Source organism: Myxine glutinosa, chromosome 7, assembly GCF_964187855.1.
Source record: "Myxine glutinosa chromosome 7, kmMyxGlut1.1, whole genome shotgun sequence".
NCBI classification, from domain to species: Eukaryota; Metazoa; Chordata; class Myxini; order Myxiniformes; family Myxinidae; genus Myxine; species Myxine glutinosa.
In genome coordinates, this window is record NC_136267.1 from 42851048 (window position 1) to 42864400 (window position 13353).

At 40.7% G+C, this 13353-nt stretch overlaps 1 protein-coding gene across 1 annotated transcript in view; it reads right to left on the reverse strand.

Moving 5' to 3' along the window:
- Positions 1 to 13353, reverse strand: part of LOC137431166 (uncharacterized) — an 808282-nt gene that overhangs the window by 752742 nt on the left and 42187 nt on the right. Inside the window, exon 2 of the mRNA XM_078781584.1 lies at positions 1414 to 1527. The gene's annotated coding sequence lies outside the window, so the exon portion shown is untranslated. The remainder of the gene's footprint in view (positions 1 to 1413; positions 1528 to 13353) is intronic.

The window sequence follows — 13353 nt, forward strand, 5'->3', positions numbered from 1 at the left end:
ATGAGGAAAAATATATAACCGGTGATTTCAAAGAAAATTTTCAAAAAAAAATTCAAGAAAACAAGAAAATTTCAAACATATCGATCATCATGTCCGCAATAATTATGGATCATCATCTGCACTGTTCCTGGGTCAAATGCGTCTACGCACAAAAAGTTTGTCGTCAATGCTGTCAAAAAGAAGGAGGTGCAAAACGACCTTCATCAAGTGTTGTATATTTCAGGAGACATCTTGACAACTGATTACTTGACTTGCTGCTCTGCAAAAACATGTCCCTGCCTACATCCGCTCATCACATTTTCTCTTCATTGCGTTATTCACAACTTGCACAAAATTCTACTATCTGGCATCTACGGTCTTTATAAAGGATCAAACTTTTTGGTCAAAATGGCTGCAAAATACAGAGAAGCTCTAATGAAGCAGTGACTGAAAAACAGCAGTACTCCAGATAATCTTCTTCTTTTTTTTTTTGTGTACAAGATCGAGGCTCGTGAAAGAGCTAACATTAATCACACAAAAAATCAAACAGACACATAAGACATATAATAAGGGGAGCGGTAGACAAGATGGGGAGAGAGGGGGAAGCACACACAACATTTGAGTGCAGGGACATTGGGAGATCTGTGGGAGGGAGAGGGCTTGGGGGGGGGGGGGGAGGAGGCGTGTGAAGGAGGGGGGGGGGGGGGTAGAGGGAGGGGATGGGAGAGCGAAAAAACACTTGGACACTGCAAGGACTTCCAGAATCGGAAGTTTACCGCCATTGTTGCGCCGTCTTTTACACCACTTTATTTAACATGTTCAATTAGTTCTTCATGCCTGTTGTTTGTGTTCTTTATGACATCCCTAAAAACAGTACGTTTCCTGTTTGGAATGATTTACAATTGTTTTTGTCTGCCAGACAGGCAGATCGACGACAACAATTACCTTGCACAATGATTCCGCACAATTTGCCACATTCAGAGGAAAGCTACTGCTAAACGGCAACTTTGTGTTCCGATTCGTGTTCAAGATATAACATTCATTTGAAATTTAGTAGCTCCTCCATCATAGACTGGTGCCTGTCAGACAGACAGAGACAGAACAAACCAATTGCTTAACCCTGCCTTGTGCTACGTGCATTGGGTAATAACCATCGATAAAGAACATTACGACAATATCCCAGAGGACATTTAACCACACGCTAAGCTCTGTGACTCAGCAAAGACCAAGCCAGGAGAGATATGATTCCTCACATAACCAATGACGATACCACAAGAAAATATCATTTTCTCTCGTTTCATCTCAAAACTGACTAAAAATGTCTCCGATGGCACATCGACAACTATTTAAACACAAGTGAGGACAAACACAAGATATTTCCATCTCACCTTCATCTGAGCTTTTTAAAAACTCCTCAAGCACCAGAACTCTCACCTTCAAATATATTTCCTTAGGAGCTTCCTCCTCCTCTTCCTCCCATCCTCCTCTCTTCTTTACTCCTGTCCTGCCGGAGAGACGTGCCGCTTCAGAATGGGCACGAGAATGTCACTGCAAGAAAAGAGACCACAAGTGTGAAGTCTTAAAAACACAGCGAGTTGTCATTGATGGACCTGAAGGACATTAGGGGTTGTACACTAGATGGATTCGTTTTGTGCTTACCTCGTTTCACTATGGTAAAGAGCACACACTATGCAGTCTCCTGGCTTAGTGATGTCTACAGCTTAGCTGAGATGATTTTGCTTCTCTCGTCATACTTTCCTATCTAATGTGATGTACATCATCTATGGCAGTGGTTCTTAACCTTTTTAACTGCCCGTACCCCTTGAGTTTTCATAATATTTAACCCGTTCCCCTTGTCAAAAATGACTTAAAACAACAATAATAGATTAATAAAGTTTCTTTATTTTCACATTAAAAAAAAACACATTTATGGAAACAATCTTACGATATAATTCATCAAATGTCTGTCTGTCTGTTCCCAGGTACCGCAAGAACGGCTGAACCGATCGTAACAAAATTTTGGGTGGATAATCCTGGGACCCCCTGGAGTAAAATAGGTTATATTGTTTTTCCAAAATTTTCCCCATTTTCCAATTTTTCCAATTTTCCAGTTTATACAAACACGATGGAATAATATTTACCGATATGAACAGTGACGTGGCTTTTATTGAAATTCTACAAATACTGTTTAGATTTTGATGATTTGCGTGTGATATGATTTAACGGATGTTTATATAAATCGTTTAAAATAAAAAAGCCTTCAATTTCTGATATTTTGCCTTTTCATTTGGGCCTCCCAATTGAAGCCCTGCCCGTAGGACAGGCACCCTTGCTAGTAATCATAATGCATAGTGTTTGGTAAAAAGTCACTTTGTTGAAGTAGATTACAGTGCAATAATAACTTTTGTAGAAAAACATACTACACAGGTTCTTTCTTTGAAATAGCCACATGCATGTCGTCACTTGCATCCAAAGGGTTCCTGGCCTTTGTTTTGATGTGTAGGAGTGTTGTAAAACCTGTCTCGCACAAATAGGTGGTCGCAAATGATACGAGGATCTCCAGGTCTCTCTGCAAACTGTGGGAACGTCTTGAGTTGTGCACACCAGAAGATATGTCTAGCTGCATTGATTCAAACTCCATTCAAATTTTTATTTACAAAAACCTAAACCCTTATAATTTTTTAACAAAAACATTTTAACCCTTGTAATTTTTAAATAAAAACATTCTAACCCTTCTTTTTTTTCTTTAAATACTGAAATGCCCTCAATTCAAATGCCATCAAATCAAAATACCATCAAAAATACCCTCATTTTTTAATTTAAAAATATTTTGGGGTGGTGTGTCTCGTACCCCCAGGGGGTACAGGTACACCTGGTTAAGAACCTATGATCTATGGGTAGCGTACGCTTGAGTTCATTTTGTTATTTTTCCACTTTTTTTTTTGTTCTTTCCAGTTTTTGAGTTTCCACATCACTCAGCCGTGTTCTTTTTTTCCTTTTCAAGGATAGACTATTGGCTGTTCCTTGGAAGTATAAACTGTCTCTCTCTCCTTATCTCACATTGATAGGAAATACAATTTTTATATTCAACTGCGTTGTCATTTCTGGATTATCTAGAGTTTCAATGTTTCACAAACACTTTGCAGAAGGATCAACACCCAGACTCAAGGACATCCACTGAGCGTCACTTGTCTGTAGTGCAGAAATCTGTCTGTGCTTTTGTCTTTTCCCCACATATCAGTCTTTTTATTTTCCATCAGCCAACTCAAAGAACTTTTCCCTGATTACTCGTTACTGTATTTTTTTTTTTTTTTCCATTTCAAACCTGGCTGGCTCTTCCATCACAATGCAGTTACCTCATTTTCCTGTCCTTAACCCACACAACAGCTACTGTTGCACAGACTCGTGAATAATACAACGACCTTGGAGAGCACATACTAATGAAACAATGTTTTCATTCCGAGATGTTGTTGACATTTTAGCACAATTGTGGAAATGCGTGAATGCAGACATGGTTGAGCTACACTCTGCCTGATGCAAAGAGTGCTTTTCCCTTTGCAGGCCAAAGTCTGGTACGCTCAGTCTTAAGGCTGGAGAAACCAAGTGGCAGAAACTGTAAAAATCCAGGAAGTGCTTCCACTGGAATACTGGAAGAAAGCCCTCTCTTTGCTAGAAATTATTTTGCAACTGAACATTGTCTGCATACATATGTATATACTGTATAGTTTGTTACCTAAGCCACCAAAGGTGGATGGAGGTTATGTTTTCACCACTGTCTGTTTGTCTGTGAACAAGATATCTCAAAATGTCGTGGACGGATTTGGACGAAACCTGGTGGAGATTTTGTCTGTGTGACGAGGACTAATCGATTCGATTTTTGTGAAGTTGTGAATATGGATTCGGATACGAGAATTATTTAATTTCTAAGTGAGTCTTCAACATTGAGTGATTGGGATCAAACCGATACATAGCACGATATCTCAAAAAGTTACGGATGGATTTGGATGAAACTTGGTTGACCGATTGAGTGTGTGACAAGTATGAATTGATTCGATTTTGGTGAAGATCTGAATATGGATTCGGATATGAGAATTATATAATTTTTTCTGCGTGTTAATAATTGGCATTTATTGTTCCATCGAGTATCTTAACTGGTAAATACAGTATATACCTAAGGAATGCATATTAGATGAAATGATTATGGCAATTTTTTTTTTTTTTCCTTGTGGAATCCTGATAAATATGTTGCATTGCACAGATCACTCTGAAATAACAACTATGGGGTATTATATGAGTGTGAAGGCCAGGCAGTCAAGCAGTGGTCCGATTTGTCATTTGACAATTAACAAGATTAAGAAAAAATTATTATTCTACATATTTTTATAATGTCACACATTTTAACGCAACAAGGGCCTTATTTTTTTAATCTTTATATTCCTACGACTCAACATGCGGTAGATCATTGTTTAGCCAGAAAATATATTTGGCCATACTGCATTTGGTAAATAATAACTATTTGTTGTTCTCTTCCTTTTATGAGGGTTCTGATGGTACCAAGCACCTGCCCTGCCTTGACGACAAACTCCACCACTCCCCTCTGTCCTCAGCAAACTCTCTCCACTCTTCAACCACCTGCACCTTCCTTATATCCCTCCTCACACAATCCTCCCATGTTAACTGTGGTCTACATATGTTCCTCCTACCTTGTTCCATCAATCTATCTGCTCTCTTTGCAAGTCTCTCTTCCCCCATCTGCACCAAATGTCCAGCATATCTCAGCCGGAATTTCACCAATCATCCTGTCAAGCTCATCTGCACACCAATCTCTTCACTCAGTTTAGCCATTCTCCTTCTATCCACCCTCTTCACAATCGCAATCCTTTTCCACCGTTCCGATTCACGTTCCGATTCGTGTTCTCATTTGTGTTATGCAGTGTTCAAAATATAAAATTCAATTGAAATCAAGTAGTTCCTCGATCATAGACTGATGTCTGTAGATAGACAGACAGAGACAGACAAAGTGAACCATTGCTCAGCCATGCCTTTTGCTTCATGTGTGTGTGTGTGATAAACAACAACAAAATGCATTTTAAGGCCATTTTCCCTGCTAGAGCGGGGGTTAGCCTTGCGGTCCCCATGACAATCTTCTCCATTTTGCCCTATTTTCTGCATCTCTCCTTGTTAACCCCCTTGCCCGTATTTCTTCTTCCACAATCTTTAGCCAAGTCTTTCTCGGTCTTCCCCGTCCTCTACTTCCTTCTACATTCATTTCCATCACTCTTCTCAACCAGTCACTTTCATCCTTCCTCAACACATGACCAAACCATCTCAACCTGTTCCTCTTCACAGATCAATCACAGGCTCTATTCCCATAATCTTTCGCAATTCATCATTTGTATTCCTCTCTCTCTCAACGATACTCCGCACATCCACCGAACCATTCGCATTTCCACCCATTCCAGCCTTCGTTGCTGCTCTACGTTCATTACCCATGTCTCGCTTCCATAAATCACAACACTTCTCACACATGCAGCATACACCTTTCCCTTCAGCTTCAACGACACTCCCCTCCTCATCAGCACGCCACTCAGTTCCCGAAACTTCTTCCATGCACACCTCACTCCAGCAACCGTTGCCGAGTCTGATCCACCTTCTCCATTCAGTATGTCTCCGAGGTAGCAAAATGTTTTCACACCTTCCAGCTTCACGCCGTCTCCAAGATCCAACTCAACATTTCCTTCATCTGCAGCTCCCTCTGTGCACACCTTACATTTGAATGCAGCTGCTACACTGGTTGATGACCCTCTCAGACCACTACATTTTTGATGAACCCACTCAGCACACATTGTACATTGAATGGAGTTCACTCCGACACCCTTCCTGCACACAGCACATGGCCACTTCCCAGTTCTTTCCACCTCACCACATACTTTACCACTTGCCATCACCTTCGTCTTTCCGATATTCACCTTCAGACCTTTTTTCTCCATACATTCCTTCCACTTGTTCATCTTTTCCTTCAGTCCATCCATACTTTCCGCAATCAACACCAGATAATGTGCATACAACAATTCCCACGGTAAACCCTCCTTTACGTTCTGAGCCAGCACCTCCATCACAGGTACAAATAGTAGTGGACTTGGTACCAACCCCTGATGCACTCCCACCTTCACCTCAAACTCACCACTGTTCCTGTCCTTCATCCTTACAGCTGTGCGCGCTCTTTTGTACATTGCCATCACAACTCTGATCAACCATTCCTACACTCCTAACTTCCTCAATGCCCATGTCAATACTTTGTGTGGAACCCTATTGAATGCTTTCTCCAGATCAACAAACCCAAGAAACAACTTCTTCCTCTTCTCCATGTACTGCTCCTGCAACTGCCTCACAATAAAGAGCGCGTCTGTCATTCCTCTTCCTGGCATAAATCCAAGCTGCATTTTGTCGATCTTCACCTTCTTCCTTATCCTCCTCTCCAACACCCTTTCCAATACCTTCATTCCATGCTCCAATAACTTTGTCGCTCGGTATGAGCCACACTCCAGAGGGTCACCTTTCCCCTTGTATGGATGGACGAGGGTACTCAGTTCCCAATCCACTGGAATGCGGCCTTCTTTCACCACCAGATTACAAATATTTGTCATTCTCTTCACACCCCAACTTCCTGCTGCCTTCAACATAGCTCCCACAACTCCCGTCGGCCCTCCCGCTTTTCTACTCTTCATTGTTTTTTTTGCTTCCTCAACTTCCTTCTCAGTTATCTTCTCTGCCGGTCCTAAAACTGGGTCACTCTCTATGTTGCCATCCCATTCATTGTCTTTATTCAACAGCATTTCCATATATCTTTTCCATCTTCCTTTAATTCCATCTGGGTCCACAACGATTTGTCCCACTTCATCCTTCAAGCAACTCACCCCCATCACATCACACCTCTCTTTCGCTATCTGCTTTGCAATCCTGAATACCGCTCTCTGACCCTCTTCCGAATCCAAGCATTCTCCGAACATTTTCCTGCATGCCTCCTGTGCCTTTGCTACCTCTTTCTTTGCAGCCTTCTTGGCTGCCTTATAACTTTCATGCTCTGCTTTTCTGCTCCCGTACCCTTCGCCTTCTGCCACTCCTTGAACTTCTTCCTCTTCTCGTCAATCCTCTTTCCAACTTCATCATCCCACCACCATGTTTCTGAGTGCCTCGGTGGTCCTTTTGTCCATCCACATACCTCACCAACGGCTCCCAACAGACTATCTTTCATTGACATCCAACCACTTTCAAGCTCAACCACATCAGCCTCTACCATACTCAGCCTCTCTTTTAATGCCTCCCTCATTGTCACCTCTTTCAACCTCCACACCTTCATTCTCGGTTGGTACTTCACCCGCCGAGCTCTCCTCGCACCTTTCACCTTTATGTCGCAGACAACCAAGTGGTGCTGTGAAACAGCCTCCTCCCCCGGGATCACCTTTGTGTCCCGGAGCTGCCCCCTATCTCGCCCTACGCACCATCAGGTAGTCAACAGTTGTCGTCGACCCATCTGACGTGTATGTAACAAGGTTATTATCCTCTTTCTGGAACTGAGTATTACAAATCAACAAATCAGCTCCATCAGCAAACTCCAAAATCCTTTCACCTTCTCCATTTCTCACACCATATCCATAACCCCCATGAACTCCCTCAAAACCGTCCATACTCCTTCCCACATGTCCATTTAGGTCTCCTCCTACCACAACAACTTCCTCATCTTTCACGTTTTCCATCAGCTTCTCTATCGCACACCAGAACGTGTCCTCTTCATCGCTCCGACCAACCTGCACAGCATATCCCGAGATGATGTTCACCAAGAGCTTTCCAATCATCATTTTCACCATCATCAACCTATAACTCACTCTAGTCACACTCTTCACACTCTACAAACTCTTCAGAAAACAGGACACCAACACCATTCATGCCCTCCAGGCACCCTTGCCACACAAACTTGTATTTCTGTCCCTGCCTACCCTTCACCATTCTCACACCACTTCCCTTCCATCTCGTCTCTTGCACACAACATATGTCCACTCTTCTTCTGATCAATACTTCCACCACTTCTCCTGATCTCCCTGTCATTGTCCCTACATTCCATGTCCCAAACCTCAGAAACCGATCAAGAGGTAAAGACAGTTTAAAAATAGGTGCATTACATTTCCAAGGCATATGTTATAACTTTTAGTATTGTAGATAATTTATATCCCACTCCTATCTTCCCATTCTTCCTTCACCTTCCACCGCCTTCCTTTTGTAACGATTCTCTTCCAACTCACACTTTAATCTTCATGGCCAATTCTTCTCTTTCTGTGCTCTATTCTCCCCTCCACCACAAACATCTTTAAAATGGAGAGGAGCTTGGAAATGTGAACTGCGTGCTGCTCTCACCGTATGGAAAAATCTTGAGTGCCAAATCCCTGCCACAAAAATATTCTTAAAAGAGTCAAATTTTGTGGAGCTTGTCCAATACAAACATATTTTCCAAATACTACTGAGAAAAAAAAACCTTGCTTTTACAACTTCCCTCTTACGTTGCTTTTACACCACGTGACTCTGCGGAGATAAATGCTTCAAATCATTCGCCACTCGGTCTGCCATAATAATCCGCATCCAGTTCCCAGCTTTCAATGTGCGTGTTTGCCGATTAGTTTGGGTTTCGCATCCCATCATGTATTCGCTGACGTGCAGCCCCATACTGTTATTATGTCAATAAAGTGTCAATAAACTCATCAGTGTCCCAAAAACATGACTTGTGTCTGCTTGTTGGATAACAAAAACTTAAGCTGCATCTTTAGCCTGGTGTTGGCTTAGCGGTTGGGGTGCCAGCTTGGGATCCTCGGATCCTGGGTTTGAATCCCGGTCGATCGCTGAATTTACGCCAGGGGGTTAACTCAGCCTGTCATCCTTCCGGGGTCAGCAAATTGAGTACCAGTTCACTGGTAATTCCCTGTGTGGCGCAAGAGGTGACTCGCTGGGTTGGTGGCAGAAAGGGCATCTGGCCATAAAACATTGCTTCAAAAAGGGGACCACGGTGCCCGAAAAAGGCCAACCCCTGCTCTGTAGGGAAAAATGGCCTCTAAAGGTGGTTCTTGATATTCTCATTTTAGATTGGTGTAGGAAACTGCTGCAACTGCAATTGCTTAAGGAGAAGGAAAAAAAAATAAAAGAAGGGCAACAAGAGCACATGGAAACCAGATGGATGTTAATTAATAAATAGACAAGAAGATCAAAGTAAAAGATGCTCACAACAAAGTTCAGTGTTGCTTAATTAGAAGTTGGAGTTATTGAGGATTCGTCAAAGCTAGGGATTTTGTTTCATATTTTTTTTGCTGAACTCAAACTTGGGGCAAATGGGATTAGCCTCTGATTAAGGATTGCTATAAAAATAACTATTCCAAGGTCCAACTTGAAATTCTAACTCTATCAAGTCAAATGTAAAGATAACTCCAAATATTTCTGTAATCCATGCTATTTTTTTTATGGGATATTTTATTAATTAATGAACACATTAGTTAAAAATAAATGGGAACACCACTGTCTGCATTGAGTGGTTGATTTCCATTTAATAGTGCATTCATCTCAAATATAATAAGTGAGTTGAACGAAATACAAACAAGAAGGACGTCATGCAGAACACGATACTTGCAAAATCCACCCCTCCCCAAAATAAAAAGTTCCCATGGATACATCAAAATGTCCATTTCATAAAGCTTAAAATTGACGATCTTAATCGAAGCTTGTGTCAATCGGATTAAAATAGTTGATTTTTCGGATGAAAATTGTTGATATTAGACGTTTGACCTTGAGTTGACCTTTGAACTTTTGACCTCAAATAGTTGGTTTCCCAATTCAGTGATTCACTATGTAATTGCTGTTTAACTTTCAAGTTAATGGGATGAAAAGTGATGATTTTTCAGATGAAAATTGATGATTTTAGAAGTTTGACCTTGAGTTGACCTATAAACTTTTGACCTTAGTTTCCCAACTCTGTGATGTGTTATCTAAGTGCTGTTTAATCGCCAAGTTAATATGATGGAAAGTGACAATTTTTCAGTTGAAAATTGATTATTTTAGAGGTTTCACCTTGTTAATTAACTATGACCTTTGCAAGGACCTTCGACCTTTTGACCTTAAACTAGTTAGTTTCCCAATTCACTGAGCCATGATGTAATTGCTGTTTAATTTTCAAGTCAATCGGATGAAAATATATGATTTTAGAAAAAGTTAACCTCAAGATGACCTTCGACCTCAATTTTCTTCCTTTTGACCAACTCTACCATCTGGTGAAATTTCGTGAAGATCAGATTAAAATTGTGACCTGTTGGCGATTGACAGACAAACAGACAGACAGACAGAATAACGCACAAGACCAATCAATATACTTCCATACAATATATACAGAAAATACAATATAGTATACAGAAATATACAGAAAAATCTTCGATTTTTCAAGTAATAAATGTAAGAATTGCTTTCCAATACATGCCCCCTCCCGATGTTATATGTTATATTCTCTAAGGGCAAAACTGAAAAATTGACAAAATATCCTGAAACTCGAACTTGTTCTGTAACTTATCAAAATAAAGCTATGTACTAAGTTTCAGTTGATTATGTTAAATGGTATAGGAGAAAGTCTGGAAAACCACAGGTGGGACCGACAGATGGACAGACGGACGGAACCCATTAAAATTTTTATAAATTTCATGCAATTAAATTGTTCGGGTTATTAGTTATTCAGGATTGAATACATCATTGCATTAATGGCCTGCTTTGTCTTTTCATGCAAATATTGCAAATACAGGGTGTTTTACAAAAAGGGGACTATTTGAGAAGCCTGATATTCTGTCGTTTCTAATGCTATACCCTTCTCTCTTGCAGCTTATGGTGGTGGTGGTGGTGGTGTGCCATTTCTAACAAGTAGTCAGTAGATCCCTACGTCAACTATGGTGTTCACAGTGGAGCAAAAAGTGAAAATCGTCACTTTGTGGTTTGAGACAAAATCCTACAAGCAGGTGCACTGACGATAGTCAGTATTACAATCAGTATTACCTATAATGGACCTTCCAATGGGAGCATTCAGCGGTTTGTGGAGCACACATTGAAAATGTCAATTACAAGCAGCATGAGTGGTTTGAAAATGGCATGGTGTATGCTTTCCATCAATGTATCAATGAACTTGCTACCTTTCATAATTTTTATTTGCAATCTTATCAATTTTATTTACAATTTACAACATAAAATTTACAATCAAACGTTCAAATAGTCCACTTTGTTTTTGAAACACCCTGGTACAGTACTGTATGTACTACATATCTTTAGACTGATCACTAACTCTGAACTAAAAACAATTCCAAACATCTTAGTTAAAACGAAGCTTCTGATGTAAAAACGAGCACAGACCTCTGCTTTATAAAGAATAATTATTATGCTTCAGCCATTGCTACACAACAATCAGAGTCTGCAATGCTATCGGCATCAGTTTTTGGATTATGTTTGGAATATGCTACTAAAAGAGCAAGTAATTCAATCATATCATTTACCTTGAGTTGTATTTATAGGTACATGAATTTTTTCTTGGAAAACCTAATGCCACATTGAGAGATTGCGCATTCTCAAACCAGGAAGATGCACAATGTGGAGACAGAGACGCAATTAAAGCTCATTACTCTCTAAGTATTCACACCCTTGGACTTTTTTCACATTTTGTTGTGCTAGAGTGAATTTAAAATGCATGAAATTAAGATTTTCCTCACTGGTCCACACACAATACCCATAATGTCAAAGTGGAATTACTTTTTTTAGAATTTTTTACAATACAATTAAAAATGAAAAGCTGAAACGTCTTGAGTAAATAGGGTATTCAACCCCTTTGCTGTGACGCTCCAAATTGAGCTTAGGTGCATCCAATTTCCTTTGATCATCCTTGAGATGTCTCTAAGCCTTTATTGGAGTCCACCTGTGGCCAATTCAATTGATTGGACATGGTTTAGAAAGAAACACACCTTTATATATAAAGTCCCACAGTTGACAGTGCATGTCAGAGCAGAAACTCAACCATGAAGTTCAAGCTATCTAGAACTCTGAGATATAATTGTGAGGAGTCATAGATCTGAGGAAGGGTATAAAACAATTTCTAGAGTGTTGAAAGTTCCCAAGAGCACAGTGAGCTCCATCATTAGGAAATGGAAAGAATACGGAACTACCCAGACTCTTCCTAGAGCTGGCTGTCCGACCAAACTGAGCAACCGGTCAAGAAGGACCTTGGTCAGGGATGTGACCAAGAACCCAATGACAACTCTGACAGATTTCGAGTCCCTTGGCTGAGATTGGAGAACCTGCTGGAAGGACAAAAGTTTCTGCAGCACTTCACAAATATAGGGTTTATGGGAGAATTGCCAGGTGGAAGCCACTCCTGAGAAAAAGGCACATGACAGCACACCTGGAGTTTACAAAAAGGCACGTGAAAGAATGTGAGCATGAGGCAAAAAAATTATGTGGTCTGACGAAATGAAAATTCTACTATTTGGCCTGAATGAAACGCGCTACATCTGGTGGAAACCAAGCACAGTTCATCACCCATCTAACACCATCCCTACTGTGAAGCATGGTGGTGGCAGCATCATGCTATGGGGATGCTTTTCAGTGGCAGGGACTGGGAGACTTGCAAGGATAGAGGGAAAATGAATGGAGTCAAATACAGGCAAATCCTTAAGGAGAACCTACTTCAGAGTGCAAAAGTCCTTAGACTGTGGCAAAGATTTACATTCCAACAGGACAATGACCCCGAGCATACAGGCAAAGCAACACTGGAATGGCTTCCGAACAAGAACGTGAAAGTCCTTGAGTGGCCCAGCTAAATCCCAAACTTGAATCCCATTGAGAATCTGTGCAAAGACTTGAAGATTGCTGTTCACTGACACTCCCCATCCAACTTCACAGAGCTTGAGCAAATCTGCAAGGAAGAATGGGAGAAACTCCCAAAATCCAGATTTGCAAAGCTGATACAGACATACCCAAGAAGACTCGAAGCTGCAATCGCTGTCAAAGGGCTTCAACGAAGTATTGACTAGGGGGGGGGGGGGGGGGGGGGTTCAATAATTAGGTAAATTAGATATTTCTGTATTAAATTTTAATTAATTTGTAAAAACTTCTAAAAACATGTTTTCACTTTGTCTTTATGGGATATTTTGTGTAGATCGGTGACGAAAATCAAAATTAATCCATTTTAAGTTCAGGCTGTAACACAACAAAATGTGAAAAAGTCAAGGGTGTGAATACTTTCTGAAGGCACTGCAATCAGTCAGCATTCAATTGCTGTACAGAATGAAGCCTGGTTGTGGTTGCGAGTCC